This window comes from Neoarius graeffei, chromosome 5, assembly GCF_027579695.1.
Source record: "Neoarius graeffei isolate fNeoGra1 chromosome 5, fNeoGra1.pri, whole genome shotgun sequence".
NCBI classification, from domain to species: domain Eukaryota; kingdom Metazoa; phylum Chordata; class Actinopteri; order Siluriformes; family Ariidae; genus Neoarius; species Neoarius graeffei.
The window spans coordinates 5,383,354-5,403,836 of record NC_083573.1 but is presented as its reverse complement, the minus strand read 5'-3'; the positions used below and the strand labels follow the sequence as shown (position 1 = coordinate 5,403,836).

Genomic DNA, 20,483 nt, shown 5'->3' with positions numbered 1-20,483 from the left:
CATCTCGGAATAACGGTTTTGTTTTCTCGAGATCTCGAATTAGTTGTGTTGTTTTCTCGAGATCCTGAATTAATTATGTCGTCATCTCGGAATAACGGTTTTGTTTTCTCGAGATCTCGAATTAGTTGTGTTGTTTTCTCGAGATCCTGAATTAATTATGTCGTCATCTCGGAATAACGGTTTTGTTTTCTCGAGATCTCGAATTAGTTGTGTTGTTTTCTCGAGATCCTGAATTAATTATGTCGTTATCTCGGAATAACGGTTTTGTTTTCTCGAGATCTCGAATTAGTTGTGTTGTTTTCTCGAGATCCTGAATTAATTATGTCGTTATCTCGGAATAACGGTTTTGTTTTCTTGAGATCTCGAAATAACAGTTTTGTTTTCTCGAGATCTCGAATTAGTTGTGTTGTTTTCTCGAGATCCTGAATTAATTATGTCGTTATTTTGGAATAACGGTTTTGTTTTCTCGAGATCTCGAATTAGTTGTGTTGTTTTCTTGAGATCCTGAATTAAATATGTCGTTATCTCGGGATAACAAGGTGAATAAAAAAAGATTATATGAAGGGCCTCTCTCAGCTTCCGTATTTGACTGATTCATCTGTTGATTATTTTCCAAGAACAGCACGACGCTGAGGGTGTTGAACTCTTTCTGTGGCGCTGGAGTGTGGGTGTGGTTTCGACGTCACGAGTGGGCGGTGTCATGTCCTGAGAGTGAGAGCAGGAGGTGGGGATTAAACAGAAGCAGCTGAAGATTCGGAGTTGAGGGAGTTTACGGGTGAGTGGAGTTTGGATCAAGGTGTAGCTCATGGTGTAACTGCGGCTTGAAAAGGAACCGAGATCTGATTCAGAGAGAGAGAAGGAGGGAGAGAAATGGCCGGAAGTGAGCCAGCGCGCGCGCAGCTTTGAGTGCGTTAGCTAGCATAGATTAGCTGTCAGTAATTTACACCCTGTCAGCATTTTTACTAATAAAACCCCAGCGCTGCCTTGCACTGCTTCAGCTCTTTCTCTGTTTTCTGTCTTTCTTTGACTCCTTTCAATATTCTTTTCGAAAAAAAAAGTGTTTTCTGTCTGTTTATTGACTTGGACGTGAACAGAACGTTAGTTAGCTTGGTGGTAGCGAGCTAGTTAGTTAGCTTTCTTTCCTTCCCTTGTGTGTGTGTGAGAGAGAGAAATCAACAGACTTGAATTAACCTTCTTTAAAAGTTAAAACTTCACTTAACTGCCTGGTTTTATTTCTAACTTCGTGTCATTTTCACGGGAAACTAAGCAAAACCAGTCGAAGAGTTTGTTGTCTGCTCGAACTGCAGAAAAAACCAAACCCCCCTCCTGCAGGCTGAGCCACAGAAGGCTTTTGAACAGAGTGGTACAGATTCACTGGCTGCTTGAGATCACTCCAACACAGACAGGGCTGGGACATTAAACTGATCAGAAAGACCAAAGGAAGGACTCAAACATCCACACACGGCATGTTCCTGGAGAAAAATCATCAGCAATGAAGTGATCAAGTCGCTGTTCGGATGGTCGTGCTGTTTTATTCCTCTGACACCACAGCAGCTCGTCATGGATTAACGTGGAAAACGTCAAGATGATTTACAGCTTTAATTCAGACCGATAGAAAGCGCTGAAACTGGAGACTCCTTCCAGAACAGGTGATGTTCCGTAGACAGGTGTGTGTGACTGGGAAATATGCCACTCGTCTGTTTTTCATCCAGGACATGTCACTCGTGAAGAAATCGATGAATTGTTTTGATAAATTTGAGGACTTTTTGTTTGTGTCTCTGTCATAAAAAGAAAATCACATGTTGGCTTGAAGATATGAAGTTTATCTTCTCGCGACTGACATATTTAAATAATATTGGCTGGATTTTTTTTTTTCGTGGTCGGTCAGATGTATTCCATTCAGCTAGCAGGATATTGAACAAGTCGAAGATGAGTAACTGAATGGAATATATCTGATAGACTATGAAAAAAAGCCAGCTGTTATTATAGAAGAAAGAAACCTTTATTTGTCACATGCACAGTGACCCATCTGAAGCAGTGAACACACGCGCACACACTCCCAGAGCAGTGGGCAGCCACATTACAGCGCCCGGGGAGCAGTCAGGGGTTCGGTACCTCGCTCAAGGGCATGTCAACCTAACTGCATGTCTTTGGACTGTGGGGGAAACCCATGCAGACGCGGGGAGAACATGCAAAGTCCACACAGAAAGGCCCTCGCCGGCCGCTGGGTTCAAACCCAGAACGTTCTTGCTGTGAGGCAACCATGCTAACCACTACACCACCGTGCCACCCAAAAAAATATATATATATATGTGTGTGTGTGTTATTTACCAGCTGAGAGGTCCGTATGGTGAAATACCGTGACCGATGTCTTGAAAGTACTGAGCGAGGCCCTGTGGGCCGAGGTCAGTATTCAAGGCCGAGGTCACGGTATTTCATCATCAGTCCTCAAGTTTATGATATTTTATCATCGTATCACCTCAGCCCTTGCTGCAGCTGTTACCCCCCCGCAGTTCCTTCGGCAGCTGGACAACAGTGTGACTTGCTGAAACGCTCCCTGTTGCTCTTCAGGATTGGCGAGGTCCGCTAATCATCACGAGTGTAATGTATAGAGACTTGAACGCAGAATAATTACATTTCATAACATTCCAGGTATTTAGCAGACACGCTTATCCAGAACCATGTACAACCCCGATTCCAAAAAAGTTGGGACAAAGTACAAATTGTAAATAAAAACGGAATGCAATAATTTACAAATCTCAAAAACTGATATTGTATTCACAATAGAACATAGACAACATATCAAATGTCGAAAGTGAGACATTTTGAAATTTCATGCCAAATATTGGCTCATTTGAAATTTCATGACAGCAACTCATCTCAAAAAAGTTGGGACAGGGGCAATAAGAGGCTGGAAAAGTTAAAGGCACAAAAAAGGAACAGCTGGAGGACCAACTTGCAACTCATTAGGTCAATTGGCAATAGGTCATTAACATGACTGGGTATAAAAAGAGCATCTTGGTGTGGCAGCAGCTCTCAGAAGTAAAGATGGGAAGAGGATCACCAATCCCCCTAATTCTGCGCCGACAAATAGTGGAGCAATATCAGAAAGGAGTTCGACAGTGTAGAATTGCAGAGTTTGAACATATCATCATCTACAGTGCATAATATCATCAAAAGATTCAGAGAATCTGGAAGAATCTCTGTGCGTAAGGGTCAAGGCCGGAAAACCATACTGGGTGCCCGTGATCTTCGGGCCCTTAGATGGCACTGCATCACATACAGGCATGCTTCTGTATTGGAAATCACAAAATGGGCTCAGGAATATTTCCAGAGAACATTATCTGTGAACACAATACACCGTGCCATCCGCCGTTGCCAGCTAAAACTCTATAGCTCAAAGAAGAAGCCCCCATCCAGACGACGTCTCTTTCAGGGAAGACCTTGCATTTTCCAACATGACAATGCCAAACCACATACTGCATCAATTACAGCATCATGGCTGCGTAGAAGAAGGGTCCGGGTACTGAACTGGCCAGCCTGCAGTCCAGATCTTTCACCCATAGAAAACATTTGGCGCATCATAAAACAGAAGATACGACAAAAAAGACCTAAGACAGTTGAGCAACTAGAATCCTACATTAGACAAGAATGGGTTAACATTCCTATCCCTAAACTTGAGCAACTTGTCTCCTCAGTCCCCAGACGTTTACAGACTGTTGTAAAGAGAAAAGGGGATGTCTCACAGTGGGAAACATGGCCTTGTCCCAACTTTTTTGAGATGTGCTGTTGTCATGAAATTTAAAATCACCTAATTTTTCTCTTTAAATGATACATTTTCTCGGTTTAAACATTTTATATGTCATCTATGTTCTATTCTGAATAAAATATGGAATTTTGAAACTTCCACATCATTGCATTCCGTTTTTATTTACAATTTGTACTTTGTCCCAACTTTTTTGGAATCGGGGTTGTAAAAAAAGATACATTCTTAACATCAAATATTTTCATTCCATATGTTGTTGCTTTATTTTTTAGGGTTTTGTTTCAGGTTGAGTTTTTATTTCGTCCTCGGTTGGTTCCGTAACACACACTGCCATTTTGTTTTTCTCTACTCACCGTATATGAGCTGATATCCTAGTAGTAGAGTCGGCAATCAGAGCGTCCGATTGCTCATATCCAGTGAATGTGGATAGAATTATCCCGCTGACTTGTCAAAATGGCGAACCGATTCAAGATTAAAATTCTTTTGATTAACTTGCGTATTTTTTTTTTCTTGTGGATGTGTCCATATAAAATAAAAAACGTAACACGGTGGTGCGAAGATATGAAGTTTATCTTCTCGTCTTGAAAATATGTTCACCACTCGAAAATAAACTTCATGTCTCTGCACAGTTGTGTAATATGCTCTATATACAAACATCGCCTGACAGAAAACTTCACCATATCAGTGATCGAAAGATTTTAAAAAATCTGTTGATTCGAGAAATGATGATAAATTAGAACTAGCTTGTTTTAACTTGGTTGTTCCAGAGCAAATTTGTATTTGCTGGCAAAATGATGTGGTATCAGATGAATAAAGCACTTTGGGACATGTCCCACCACCCTCTTGTTTATGATGATACCCCGCTCCGAAGGAGGGGGATATACTGGTTTACCTCTGTCCCTCCGTCCGAAACACCCTTTTTCTCAGCAACCACAAATCATGGCCACTTGGTACCAAAGTTCAGCTTGGGGTTCTATACCGCGTGTACCGTTTTCGGGTCTGTCGCACATCGACTTCCTGTTTACCGACTGAATGTATTTACGAAACATAGCTACAGCATGGCTTTACAACATTTTTGTTACACTTTTCTCAGTAACTACAAATCACAACTGCTTGATATTTGGTGCTGAGCTTCAGCTTGGGGTTCAATACCGCGTGTACCGTTTTCAGGTCTGTCACACATCGACTTCCTGTTTACTGACTGAATGCATTTACGAAAACATCTAGGGTGGATTTTGACGCTATTTCAAGAAGCGAAATGCTATTTCAAAATGACAGTTTACCGGGACGCTATTTGAAATCCCTGGGGAGAGACACTGCTCTTTAATCATTTGTCAAAGTCAACATTCATAAGAAGTGCCCTATTCCTTCGATTGCTTGCATTCTGATATAAGCGAGAGCGGGCGGATACGTAAGTGAGCAGTAGCTCACAGTTGAGCTCGTTATTTTCTTATCGCAGCAGAAATATGCGCTTTGAGTTAGAGGTCCAGATAGTCCAACTGCAAGCGTCTAAAAGGACTGCACACCTTTTGAGTTGATATTTTTGTTTCTTTCACTGCTGATATCTGAGCTGACCGTTTCCATTACATGGAATAATTAAACACGGGTTAGAAATTTGAAATGTCTTGCTGCTGCGAATGAAGTTGAGCTTCCTCATTCGCCCTAACGTACAACCAGAGGACCGCTAGAGAGACGGAGATTGGCGCTGCCCAATGCACCTGAAGGACTTGGTTAGTCCTTGGATGAGAGATTCCCTGGGAAGACCAGGTCCTGGCACGAGAGAGCGGGGACTCAAAAAAAAAAAAAAACAGCCCAAAAACAAAGCATCTATGCATATTCGAAGATTTGTTTTCCGTGATGGTGTATCTAGAAATCACTGAGTTCAAAATATCAGCTGCGACCTATTGTAAGGTAAATTACACTTCCCCAAGTCTGATCTGTTATCTTCTTTATTCCAAAAAGGTTTCAGCAGTTTGCAGACGAGTTAACTTTGGTGCTTTAAAAGCAGCACTACGGTACTTAAGCGCTACGTACTCGTCTCCAGTTTCCACGTTAGAACTGCATTGCATCGTGCTGTCCATAAAGTTCATAAGGGAGGATACTTGATATGAGCATTTGTCTCCTAGAATAACTATTCCAAACATACAGTCAGGTTCAGAAGTCTTTGTATCGTGACCCAGTTTTCGTAATCTTGTCTCTGGACACCACAAACAGAGACTGGGATTTGAAATGAAGCTGTCAACGTGTGATTGAAGTGACTTTTAGCCAGGCTTGTAGTACTCAAGTCCGACTCGTGCCCTAACGACTCGACTTGGACTTGAGCACTGATGACTCAGAAACGAGGACTCGTTTTTTCTTTATTTTTTGTAACATGCCATAATAATTTGGCATAAGATATTTATGTCGACATTAATTTTTATACTAATTTCATCCAATAGTGTCACACCTGCGTGTGCGCTTAGTGGACTTTGATGCACACGCCGTAAACGACTCGCACCTGGACAGGATTAAGGTGCAATCAGTGAGCGGATATAAAAACTGTGAAGACACAATTTGCGAAGTATTGAGTTACGTTGCTGACAGATTTCCGAACCTTATTTCCTTGTTTGGTTTCCTGATCCCTGATTTCCTGTTTCTCGTCTTTGATTCTGCCGAGTCTCCGATAGCCTGTTTGTGCCTCGCTCGACCTGTCGCCTGTTTCACCGTTTTACGATTTTGCTTGCCGTTCTGGATTGTGTACCGTCTTCACTTGTAAACACACCTTCTGCACTTAGATCCGTCTCCCAACCATCTCTGACAGAATACTTCACACTCCCTGATAAAGAGAAGCACATTCAGCTGTTCATACGCCATGTTCAGGAACAAACTAATGCTAATGGCGATGAAACAGACACCGTCACATGGTGCGGTTGGAGTCTTGGACTCGGACTTGAATCGATAGTGGACTCGACTTGAAATTTTCTTTAATGACTTGGACTTGACTCGAGACTGGACTCGGACTCAAGGTTTAGTGACTCGACTACAACACTGCTTTCAGCTTTTATTGAAGGGGTTGAACAAAAACATTGTGTTCACTGTTCAGGAATTAGAGCCTTTTTTTCACACAAAGTCCATCCATATTCAAAGACTGAAAAGTAATGGGACAATTGACGACTGAGCAGTTTCATGGCCAGTTATGGCCTGGTTCCTCATTCTTTCAGGACGAGGAAATAAAAAGTCTGGAGTTGATTCCAAGTGTTTAATTTGTACTTTGTTCATGGGAACTCTTAAGATGCGGTCTAAAGAGGTGTCGATGCAAGTAAAGGAGGTCATCATTTCAGCTAAAAAATAAAAAAACCCAGAGGGATAGCATAAAGTTTCAGAAAGACCAAATCAACAATTTGGAACATTCTTAAAAAGAAGGAATGCAGTAGCGAATTCAGCAACACTTAAAGCCCTGGAAGACAACGAAAGAGGATAATTACAGGATTCTTTCCTTGAAGAAAAAACCCTTCACAACATCCACCCAAGTCATGAACACTTTCAAGGAGAAAGGCCGATCATTGTCAAAGTCTAAAAACAAGAGACGCCTTCATGAATGTCAATCTCAAGATGCAAACCACGGGTGAGAACTCAAGAACAGAAAGGCCAGATTAGACTTTGCGAGAAAGCCTGTCCCATTCTGGAACAAGATTCTTTGGACAGTTGAAACTGAGATGAATTTGTACCAGAATGATGGGAAGAGAAGAGTACGGAGAGGAAGAGTATGGGAAGGGCTCAGGATGCAGAGCAGATCGCATCGTCGGTCAAACATGGTGGACATGGGCGTGTACAGCTGCCAATAGAACTGGGTCACTGATGATGTGGCTGCTGATTGAAGTAGCAGGATGAAGTTCTGAAGTATTCTATAGAGCGATACTTTCTGCTCAGATTCAGTCAAATGCTGCAAAACTGATAGCACAGTGCAGATGGATCACGACCCAAAAGCAAACCAAGAGCTTCTTAAGGCAAAGGAATGGGATGTTCTGAAACGTCCGAGTCAGTCAACCAAATGGAGAAAAACGAAGGCAGGAAGGCCCGTAAACAAGCAGCAACCGAAGGCGGCTGCAGTCGAAGCTTGGCGTAGCTTCTCAAGGCCGAAAACTCGGCATTTGATGATGGCCATGGGTTCTACACTTCGGCTGGTCATTGACTGCAAAGGATTTGGATCCAAATATTAAAAATAATCCTTATATTTTACAAGTATTAGTTTATCCAGATACTTTTGAACCTGTGAAAATGTAGCGGCGATGTTAAAAAAAAAAAAGGCTGTAATTCTTAAACAGTGGATGAGAGATTCTGATTAAATGCCCTGAGTTAAAGCTCAAAGTCTTCACTTCAATCACATCGTGATGGCTTCATTTCAAATCCAGTGGTGGTGGTGGTGTGCTGGGGCAAAATTATGAAAATTGCGTCGCTGTCCAAATACTTATGAATCTGATTGTGCCTGTACCACAGCGCTGCTGAATTCTGAATTCTGATTGGTCGAAGGTGCGGACTAATTTTCTATGAAAACAATCATTTTTATCGTAACAGCGAATACTCAACAGAATCTAAGGCAAATACGATGTCTTGCAAAAGTATTCATCCCCCTTGGTGTTTGTCCTGTTTTGTCGCATTACAAGCTGGAATTAAAATGGATTTTTGGGGGGTTAGCACCATTTGATTTACACAACATGCCTACAATTTTCAAGGTGCAAATTGTTTTATCGTGACACAAACGGTAATTAAGATGAAAAAACAGAAATCTGGAGTGTGCATAGGTATTCACCCCCTTTCGTATGAAACCCCTAAATTGGAGCTGGTCCAACCAATTCACTTCATAAGTCACATAATTAGCTGATTAAGATCCACCTGTATGCAGTCAAAGTGTCACATGATCTGTCACATGATGTCTGTTTAAATTAACCTGTTCTGGATGGACCCTGACTCTGCAACACTACTAAGCAAGCAACATGAAAACCAAGGAGCCTCCAAAAAGGTCAGAGACAAAGTTGTGGAGAAGTATAGATAAAAATATCCCAAACTTTGAATATCCCACAGAGCACCATTAAATCAATTCTAGCAAAATGGAAAGAATACAGCACCACTACAAACCTGACAAGAAAAGGCCCCGCCCACCAAAACTCACAGACCAGGCAAGGAGGGCATTAATCAGAGATGCAACAAAGACGCCAAAGAGAACACTGAAGGAGCTGTAAAGATCTACAGCGGAGATGGGAGTATCTGTCCATAGGACCACTTTAATCCAGACACTCCATAGAGTGGGCAGGGCTTTATGGAAGAGTGGCCAGGAAAAAGCCCTTGCTTAAGAAAACACGTTTGGAGTTTACCCAGCAGCATGTGACAGACTCCCCAAACACATGGAAGAAGATTCTCTGGTCAAATGAGACAGTGAAGCATGGTGGTGGCAGCATCATGCTGTGGTGGTGTTTTTCATCTGCAGGGACAGGAAAGCTGGTCAGGACTGAAGGAAAGATGGATGGCACTAAATACAGGGCAATTCTGGAGGAAAACTTGTTTGAGTCGGCCAGAGGTTTCAGACTGGGATGAAGGTTCATGGTCCAGCAGGACAATGACCTTAAACATACTGCTAAAGCTCCACTGGAGTGGGTTAAAGGGAAACATTTTAAATGTCTTGGAATGGCCTAATCAAAGCCCAGACCTCAATCCAATTGAGAATCTGTGGCATAACTTGAAGGTTGCTGTACATCAACACAACCCATCTAACTTGAAGGAGCTGGAGCAGTTTTGCCTTGAGGAATGGGCAAAAATCCCAGTGGCTAGATGTGCTAAGCTAATAGAGACATAGCCCAAGAAACTTGCAGCAAAAGGTGGCCCTACAAAGTACTGACTTTAGGGAGGAAATACCTATGCACACCCCAGATTTCTGTTTTTTCCTCTTAATTACTGTTTGTGTCACAACAAAACGACAATTTTCACCTTTAAAGTGGTAGGCATGTTGTGTAAATCAAATGGTGCTAACCCTCCAAAAATCCATTTTAATTCCAGCTTGTAATGCAAGACATGTATGAGAACAGTGAGACAGCAGTGAGGTGTGCAGTTGGAACAACTGAATGGTTCAAGGTGAAGGTGGGACTCCATCAAGGATCTGCTTTGAGTCCTTTCTTGTTTGCCATAGTGATGGATAGCTTGACGGACGAAGTGAGGCAAGAGTCACCATGGAACATGATGTTTGCGGATGATATTGTGATATGTGGTGAAAGGAGGTTGAGTTGGGTTTGGAGAGATGGAGGTATGCACTGGAACGAAGAGGAATGAAGGTGAGCAGTAGCAAAACAGAATACATGTGCATCAATGAGAATGGGGATGAGTGTAGTGAAGACGCAAGGAGTAGACGTAAAGAAAGTTGGTGAATTCAAGTACCTGGGGTCAACTGCGCAGGAAAATGGGGGCTGTGATAGTGAGGTGAGAAAGAGAGTGCAGGCAGGATGGAGCAGTTGGAGAAGGATTTCGGGAGGCATTTGTGATAGGAAAGTCCCAGCAAAAGTGAAAGGTAAGATGTATCGGACAGTAGTGAGGCCAACTGTGATGTACGGATTGGAGACCGTACCCTTAACAAAGAGACAGGAGGCAAAGTTGGAAGTGGTGGAGTTGAGGATGTTAAGGTTTGCGATGGGAGGTTGGACAGGATAAGGAACGAGCACATCAGAGGGACAGCACATGTGGAGAGCTTGGGAATGAAGCTAAGAGAGATGAGACTGAGATGGTACGGGCACATCCTGAGAAGAGATGCGGAGCATGTGGGAAGGAGAATGTTGAGGATGGAGCTGCCAGGCACATGAAAATGAGGAAGGCCAAAGAGGAGATGTGGTGAGAGAGGACATGAAAGTGGTAGAGTAGGATGCAGAAGACGGGGAGCAATGGAGACGAAAGATCAGCTGTGGCGACCCCTAATCGGGAGCAGCCAAAAGAAGAAGAAGAAGAATGCGACGAAACAGGACAAACACCAAGAGAGTGGGGGTGTGAATACTTTTGCAAGACTCTGTAATAAAAAGTGTTGTTCAAGAAAAATGTAGAATCGGTGATAACGTTTTCTGTGAGGAGAGTGGCCAATCGTCAGATAGCTGTGGTAGAAGAGAAATAAAAACACTTTAGGACGTCTTGTTTTTCAGAAAATAACAGTCAGAGTCCTCACACCACTCTGTTGTTGATTATTTTCCTGGAACAGCGTGTCATCCCTTTTTTTTTTTTTTTAAGTCACATCTGTGCAAGCTGAAGACACTTTGTGTGTTGTTTGTTTGTTTCTATGCAAGACGTGTGGCGTCATTTTACACCGTGTGTTTATTACACACATCAAATAAATAAATTATTTCCGTGAATCAGATTGGAGGATGTGTCAAATCTAATCTGAGACCGATCCGGCACTTCAGGTGACGGACGAGTTGCTCCTCTGGTTTTGATATTCCCGAAATAAAAAAAAATAAAGATGACAAACATCCTTTTAACCAGTATCATGATGGTTAATCAGCTAACATTCACATCTCTAACGCTCATTTCGTTTCAGAACTCATCTGTGTTGTTGCCGTATTTACTGATAAGTTTAACTTGTTTCTACTAAAAACATCCTTAACTGGCACGGACAGTGCACACAACAAGCTGGACAGTGAGGAGGATATGACTGGATGACTTGTCACACGGTGTGATAATGTGTTTTCTTCATGTCGGATTATAGGATGAAGATCCACTGTCGATAGATCTTCAATTAAAGAAAGTTACTGAGTTCTGCGGAGAAAAACAGGCTTGTGAAAAGGCAAATATTCTTGACTTTGAGGTAATAAGGATATTTTTCTGTCCAGTAGCATGCTTTGTTAACCATATTTTGAGCTGTCCCAGGAGTTTTGAGTCCTTCTATGCCATACTCCTGTTGGTGGTGTTGAGATAACGGTCATAGTGGCGCATTTCTTGAAATGAAAAGGGCGTACTGACACTTGAGTCTGCGCTCAAGTGGCCGTACAAAGTCAGTGTTTTCCACAGAAAAAAATTAAAGCCCTAAATTCTGGCATGATAAAACACAGACAATTGAGCGCCAACGGCGCGAAGCGAAACTAGGAGGGTAATGACCCCCCGGAAAATTTTTTGAAAATAGATGCTCTCAGGTGCATTTTCAGGGTCTCTGAGAGGTTTTAGATGCATGATTATAGGATAGATTTTACCAGTGTTTCAATGATTTCTGACCTAAATAGTACTAATGTATACACATTTGAAATTTCACCTTAAAGTTCAACATGCAAGTTAAACTGTTTTGTTATAGATTACTGAGGTCTATGATAGATTTGAAAATCTATGGGGATCCCTTGCACTTAATTACCGTAAATCCTCTAATATAGGCCGGGGCCTTTATTTCACTCAAGTGCATCTTGGTCCAGGGCAGGCCATTATTGGAAGGAGGCCAGAATTAGAGGCAGGCCTCTATTTCTATTTGAGCAAAACAGACTACCAGTGGAATGAATAAAAACGAGATTTTGTGTCTATTTGAACCTATAAAATAGGTTCATTTATTGAAAAAGTACAGTTACCATAACGGTATACAGAACATTATCAACAAATACCGGTAATTCAGACATCCTTTCCAGCAGCTGCAATTTTTCTGCACGGCAATACGAAAAAAAAAAAGACAACACAGGCTCCAATCTTGGCCAAACCGACTTGCAAAACAAAGTTTTGAAAAAATGGGATAAAAAGTTAACGGAAACTGTTCTGCCTGTGCCTGAACTGTAATGGTGATGATACACGGGGCAACTTTTTGGGCAATGTTGCCGAGCAATGTTGCTGGGCAATTGCGTTTTGACTCTTTTCTATTGAGATTGGGCAACATTGCTTCTTTCTGAATGGTTTTGATAATCTCTGGCAACTTTTTGAGATAAGCCAATCAGAACGCGAGTATCGAGTCATGTGACCTCCGGTGAGGTTCGGATCAGAAATTTCAAACAAATATGGCGGCCGCTCAGTGTCAGTGGAGTGAAGAGATGGAGAGACTCCTCATCTGTTTTTACGCCGGTAAGTTATTTTAATATTCTATATGGAGGAATTTACCTCACCAAAGCTCTAAAAAACAACAGACAGCTTGATTAAATGGTCACAGCAAAAATTAAGACATCGATTTTTTTTTTTAGCTAACTGTAAACTGCCGTTGCTAACTGTTGTTGCCCTGAAAAGTTGCCCTGTGTCTCACCTAGTTGCCCGTTGCCAGCAACTTTGCTCGGCAACATTGCCCAAAAAGTTGCCCCGTGTATCATCACCATAAGGTACGCACTAGCGGTGTAATCCCCCCCCCCCCCCCCCCCAAAAAAAAAAAAAAAAAAAACGCTTGCGTGCCGCAGTTTCTATGAAGAGTCGATCTATAGGCTTATACACAAAACAACGATAGAACTTTAACTTGAAATTGAACAATAGCCTTCCATGAACACAGGCTGATATTTGAACAACATATGTGAACTACACACGACAATAAACAATAAACTCTTTATAGCCTCGATTAGAATCTAGTGAACTTGCTCAGCACTACCGCACGCACGACTCTGACACACACTGTAGCGCAACGTGGGGTACATAGACTCGTTGAAAAACTCCTCGGGTATTTTTCTGAGTTTACCGAAAATCAGAGTAGAAGGAGCCACCCACCCTCTGTCTGGTTTGAAGCGGTTCTGTAGGACATTGAGCTTTACAGAGTCCGGTGCACATTTTAAGGCATCTGGTTGAAGTTTACCTATGTCTGATAAATCTGATGTCAGTGATAGCGGGCTGACTCGTGGCTCATTAGTAAAGCTATCTGATGGTTCATTTGTCAGCAAGGTGGAGCAACCATCTACTTCTGATCGTAAGGGACATGGGGAGATGTAGGTGTTCTTATATGAAATTCACTGGATGTATGGCTAGTTTCAAACTCAGAGGTAGATGAAGGCAATTCCCTCAAAGGAACTGAGCTCGCATCCAGCTGCAGCGTACTGCTGCTCGGTTGCGGAGGAGTGGAAGCTGCCGGTGCCGTGTTACTAGCTGATACTGGAGAGGACTGGCAAGCAGATGACACCCCTGGATCACTGCTTTTGGACTTTTTCGTAAAAGTCTGAAACAAGCTCGTTTGTTTCAGGGTTAGTTTACTCATTTTTGACTCGCTTCTCAATAAATTCTCGCACAAGCTCTGACTACTGACGATTGTCTGTCTCCGTTTCTCAAAACTGGAGAGAATCTCAGTGGTGCAAGAAAAGTATATCTGCATTGACCAATGAGCTTTCTTGGTCACGCACACCCCGCCCACTCCTGAAGCACACAAATGCGCCGGCACACACACGTCTCTCTCTCTCTCTCTCTCTCTCTCTCTTTCTCAAATTATGTTGCATTGCCAAAGCATTCAGGTAACAATTATAATTAAAAAAAAATATCTCTCTCCCCAAGGTACGCCTAGTGCGTACGGCCATACGCCTGGCGGCGCCACTGATCACAATTGTCTTTCAGATCGGAACGATTGTGTAAGGCCACTATGATCTCAGAAACATCGTTGGTTATAGCCCCGGCCTGTATTAGAGTCCGTCCATTATTTACCTCCTCCGACAGCGAGACCGGCCAATATTAGAGTCCTGGCCAGTAATGGAATACAGGCCAGTATTAGAGGATTTACTGTATCTATGATCAAGTAGCGGCGGCACAGTGGTGTAGTGGTTAGCGCTGTCGCCTCACAGCAAGAAGGTCCTGGGTTCGAGCCCCGGGGCCGGCGAGGGCCTTTCTGTGCGGAGTTTGCATGTTCTCCCCGTGTCCGCGTGGGTTTCCTCCGGGTGCTCCGGTTTCCCCCACAGTCCAAAGACATGCAGGTTAGGTTAACTGGTGACTCTAAATTGAGCGTAGGTGTGAATGTGAGTGTGAATGGTTGTCTGTGTCTATGTGTCAGCCCTGTGATGACCTGGCGACTTGTCCAGGGTGTACCCCGCCTTTCGCCCGTAGTCAGCTGGGATAGGCTCCAGCTTGCCTGCGACCCTGTAGAAGGATAAAGCGGCTAGAGATAATGAGATGAGATGAGATGATCAAGTAGCGTTGTAACAAAAATGTGCACGAAAATATGTGGTTTGCTCCATCTTATGCAATCCAATGAAGAGAATCGATCATCATGACCTCCTGTTGATCACAAAGGGATCTGAACCTCAGAACTGCCACCTTAAAATAAGTTGCCGTATTACTATAACTGTAATGATTTAGAATGTTTCTGATGCAATTACCGTAATATACTAGTGCATCTCAAAAAATTAGAATACCATGAAAAAGTTCCCTTTTTTTCATAATTTAATTCAAAAAGGTAAACTTTCATATCTTCTATATTCATTACATGTAAAGTGAAATATTTAAAGCCTTTTTTGTTTTAATTTTGATGATTATGGCTTATAGCTCATGAAAATCAGAAATCCAGTATCTCAAATTATTAGAATATTCCCTAAGATCAATCAAAAAAAGGATTTACAATACAGAAATGTCCAACTTCTGAAAAGTATATTCATTTATACACTCAGTACTTGGTTGGGGCTCCTTTACCATGAATTACTGTATCAATGCGGTGTGGCATGGAGGTGATCAGTCTGTGGCACTGCTGAGGTGTTATTGAAGCCCAGGTTGCTTTGAGAGTGGCCTTTAGCGTATCTGTATTTTTGGGTCGGGTGTTTCTCATCTTCCTCTTGACAATACCCCATAGATTCTCTATGGGGTTCAGGTCAGGCAAGTTGGCTGGCCAATCAAACACAGTAACATCATGGTCAACAAACCATTTGGTAGTAGTTTTGGCACTGTGGGCAGGTGCTAAGTCCTGCTGGAAAAGGAAATCAGCATCTCCAAAAAGCTCATCAGCAGATGGAAGCATGAAGTGCTCTAAAATCTCCTGGTAGATGGCTGTGTTGACTTTGGACTTGATAAAATACAGTGGACCAACACCAGCAGATGACACGGCACCCCAAATCATCACAGACTATGGAAACTTCACACTGGGCTTCAAACACCTTGGATTCTGTGCCTCTCCACTCTTCCTCCAGACTCTATAACCACGATTTCCAAATTAAATGCAAAATGTACTTTCATCTGAAAAGAGGACTTTGGACCACTGAGCAACAGTCCATTTCTTTCTCTCCTTAGCCCAGATAAGACACTTCTGACATTGTCTCTGGCTCAGGAGTAGCTTGATATTAGGAATGCAAAAGTTGTATCCCCTTTCTTGAAGATGTCTGTTCGTGATGGGTCTTGATACACTGACACCAGCCTCAGTCCACTCCTTGTGAAGCTCTCCCAAGTTCTTGAATCGACTTTTCTTGACGATCCTCTCAAGACTGCGGCCATCCCTGTTGCTTGTGCACCTTTTCCAGCCACCCTTTTCAGCAATGACCTTTTGTGGCTTACCCTCCTTGTGGAGGGGATCAGTGATCATCTTCTGGAAAACAGTCAAGTCAGCAGTCTTCCCCATGATTGTGGTTGTGTGTACTGAACTAGACCGAGAGATACACTGTGTTCATACTGTTTTACTCAAACTCGAAATGAAATATTCTAATATTTTGAGATGGGTTTTTTTTTTAATGTTTTTGTACTGTATGCCATACTGATTAAAATTAAAATAGAAAAATGCTTGAAACATTTTAGTTTATGTGTAATGAGTCTATAATATATAACATTTTCACTTTCTTAAATAACTGATGGAAAATATTGAACTTTTTCACAATATTCTAATTTTTTGAGATGCACTAGTATGTATAACTAAGATACACTGAAAAGAAAAGTAAGGCAACTGCATATTATTAAGTTTAAATTTTGGCACTTTATTAAATGGACTAGATTAAGATTAAAACATATTTAAAGGAAAAGAAAACTTAATTTGTACATTTAAGTTTGCAGAAAGATTATGTATTTATAAACACATTCATGAAGAGAATGTGTTAAGTGTCAAATGTAGCATAATTTGGAATAATAACGATAAGCGTATTTGGCAGTGTGATGTCACTGTGAGCCTTTAACAGGGATGTGATTTTTCCGCGAATTCGCGGAATTCCGGTTTTTTCACCTCAAAACTTGAAAAAAAAATGTTTCCGATTTTTCCCTCAAATCCACATTCGTATCCTATTCGTTCCGACTTTGTTTGAAAGATGGCAGCCTCGGATTTGCATCTTTATGCCTCGATCACGGAGGCTGCCATCTTTCAACTCTTTGTTTGAAGCGAGCGCGTTCATTGGTTGTTACAGAGCGATGGGGCAATCACGTACCTCGTTTCATCTCATTGACGTAATTACGTCATTTACGCAATTACGTCATTGAGATGAAACGAGGTACGTGATTGGCCCATCGCTCTGTAACAACCAATGAACGCGCTTGTTAGCTGTACGTAAGCTCGCTTCAAAGAGTTGAAAGATGGCAGCCTCCGTGATCGAGCGTAAAGATGCAAATCGAGTTAAAGAAATCGACAGAATAGTGAAAAACAAGTTCCGCTGGGAATGGTTGGAGAAAGAGGTTGCTACAGACGTTGGACATAAGACTGTGAGACATTTGTTCAGCGATTTCGTTCTTTGGGGAGAGGGCAGAGGTCTCTGGCTGTCAAGTTTGGGGATACTGGGACCTCCCCTGCCCGAGCTACGAGCGTCCAAAGTCGGGCTGGAGCCCGGGATAGAAACGAAACCTAAGCGGAGCGCCGCGGCTCGCCTCGGGGCGAATTACGTCCCAAGGCGCGGGGCTAGCGGGCCCTGCTCGCGCTGGTTCTTTGGGGGGTGTGTGTGTGAGTGAGAGTGAGTGTGTGAGAGAAAGAGTGAGCGTGTGTGTCAGAGTTGCATGTTGACCATTAAATTGGCTTGAATTTGTTAATCATGACAAGTTTTTTCTTGTGTGTTTTACTTGCCATTTTAGTACAATTTTTAAGTCAGAAAACCCCAAAACCCAGGAGCTTCGGGGGGCTTCCCCCCTTGTCCCCCCACCAGGGCGTTGCCCTGGACCAGCTGGGGGCCTGTGGCCCCCAGACCCCCGCCTAAAATTTTCAGATAATTTCACCAGCCCCAAATCACATCCCTGCTTTAACAAAAGAATTATCCGGAACCTTCTTTTGTTAAATGGATCCCAGTGACATCACACTGCCAAAAATGCTTATGATTATTATTTGAAATGATGCTGTATTTGACACATTTGGACAACTTCACTTCGTGAGAGTGTTTATAAGTACATAATCTTTCTGCAAACCCAAGCTAATGGATTAAGTTTTCTACTCCTGTAAAGCAGATTAATTTTCCTCGGCTTTTGCTTGGCCCAATGTTGGGCAGCCCTCTCATAGTCCGTCTCGCTGTCATCCATGCTGATGTGGATCAAATTGTCCAGCGAGTCTTCTCCTAGCTTATTAAAGTCAGTCGGCTTTGTCCGTCTGGTAGGGGACAACATCGGCAGCCAATGAGATCGCTTATAATGAATCGGAAACTTCCGGGATGTCTGACGTTTTCTTTCGATATTTTTGTTGGACGGTTTGAACACGTGATCTTGACGTAGCTAACAGATTACATTTTGTTTACATTAAGGTATTAGGCAGAGACCCGTCCACCCGTAAATTTGACGGGCAATTGCCGATTTCAACGGGCAAGTATACACACAGACGGATACTGAAACGGACGATAATGCCGAAAATTTTCGCACATGAATACTCCCACATGTCATCCGATAAATCCAGTTATGTTCCGCCCACACACGGACTGGCCATCGGGAGTAGCGGGAGTTTTCCCGGTGGGCTGGTGGTTCAGCGTGGGCCGGCGGAGAAAAAAAAAAAAAAAACAGTTGCGCGCTGGCCTTTAATATGATAAGCAATGTTAACAGTTTCTTTAACAAACTGTTAACATTGCTTATTACAGTTGCGCGCTGGCCTTTAATATGATAAGCAATGTTAACAGTTTGTTAAAGAAACTGTTAACATTGCTTATCATATTAAAGGCCAGCGCGCAACTGTTTGTTTTTTTTTCTCCGCTGGCCCACACTGAACCACCGGCCCACTGGGAAAACTCCCGCTACTCCCGATGGCCAGTCCGTGTGTGGTTCCGCCATCATTTACAAATCGTAAGAAACACAGTTTAATACGAAAAATACTGAAAACTTGAAATGAAAAATCAGAATATTTCATCGTTTCCGCCATTTTGGCCCGCACTGAATCTTGTAACATGCGGACTGAATAAATCGCGAATTCTGATTGGTCGAAAATTGCCAAACACCCTGCGTTGTAGTTTCCTCTTTCTTGGCGGGAGAACCGCATTTTTTTTTGCTGACTCACTCTTCTGGATCAAGATGAATCCCAACAAACGCCCCAAATTGAATGTGACAAAAACTGATTCGTTTTTCCACAAAAAGACAGAAAAGGTATGTGTGATACATTGATTAACAAGGGGGGTTCATTGGGGTATGGTAAAATAGAATACTGTTGGTTTTTTTTTTTTATTAAATACTGTAACTAGATCAAAAGATTATATACAATTCATTGTTGTTTATTTTCTTTTCACTTTTGTTACCAAATCAAACACCATACATACATCTGATACATTCAGGAGTGAAACTGAAAAAAATACAAAGTAAAAATATGCAATATTTCTTATAATTGAATAATTGAAAATGTCCTAGAATGCAGGAAATGAAGTCTAAATTTCAAAAATTTTCTGGGGGGGCATGCCCCCAGACCCCCCTAGAGGGACTTCGCGCCTGCGGCGCTCGTCTTCGCACCTGCGGCGCTTATCAGGATTATATAAAATATTATTTTTGACTGGTAAATTTCTTTTTCTGCCTAATACCCTAGTTTACATCGTACCATGCGGACATATTAATTTGACAGAATCAACACAAACATTGGAAAAAAAGGCCGCTTGTTTAACACAAATATCAATCAGTATGTAAATGGATCTGTTATTTGCTCTCCTATGTATCTAGTTACTTGTCGGTCGGAAATTTTAACGTATCGGTATAAATCTAAGCGTATCGGATTTTAACTAAAGCGACTAAGCGTATCGGCAGGCAGAGCAAGCGTATCGGGCCGATACGCTAAAATGCTTTGGGGAAAACCATGAGAGTGTGGCCAAATGTTTGTGGACACCTGATCAAACACACTCAGGTGTCCTTGGTGAAGATCCCATTTCAGATTTATTCCCACTCTGTTGGAAAGGCTTTCCACTAGATTTTGGGGCGTGGCTGTGTGTAAATTCAGCCACGAGAACTTTCGTGAGATCAGGCACTGATGTTTGGAGTGCTGAACTGGTGTTCATGCCAAAGGTGTTCAGTCAGGCAGAGGTCTTTGCAGGACACTCGAGCTCTTGCACTCCAAGTCTTCCTGGAGCTCGCTTTGTGCACTTTGTGCCTGGGCTCATTTGGGGGAGGAGATTCAAATTACAGGTTTGCTTTCATTGTGGATCAATTGCACAGTTCCAGACACCACTTTTTGTTCACGCAGGTTTGCAGAATGGTTGACACTATGTTCATCCATTTGCCTTTTTTTTTGAATCCCCTGCTGGCCGAAAGGCCCGAAGGGAGATTATGTCGTGGTGATGTCCATCCGTCCCAGGAAGGATGCTCACCTTCTGAAATCAACTCCTCCCACAATTTGTGGAGGAATTTCACCAAACTTGTCAAAAGGCCTTGTTTTATGTTGGTAGTACACATATTTTGTTCAATTCGGTCATATTTTACCCGAGTTACAGCCCTTGATTAA

The 20,483-nt window shown here is 42.4% G+C and overlaps 1 protein-coding gene across 3 annotated transcripts in view; it reads left to right on the top strand.

The window, feature by feature from the left end:
• Window positions 1–686: 686 nt before the first annotated feature.
• The window catches only part of mapre2 (microtubule-associated protein, RP/EB family, member 2), a 53,003-nt gene continuing 33,206 nt past the window's right edge, over window positions 687–20,483 (top strand). The window contains exons 1-2 of one of the 3 annotated variants that reach the window (XM_060921031.1): window positions 707–775; window positions 11,481–11,579. The gene's annotated coding sequence lies outside the window, so the exon portion shown is untranslated. Of the gene's footprint in view, window positions 776–1,179; window positions 1,650–11,480; window positions 11,580–20,483 lie in introns of those variants that run through there. The other 2 variants (XM_060921030.1, XM_060921032.1) reach the window with 2 other exon arrangements.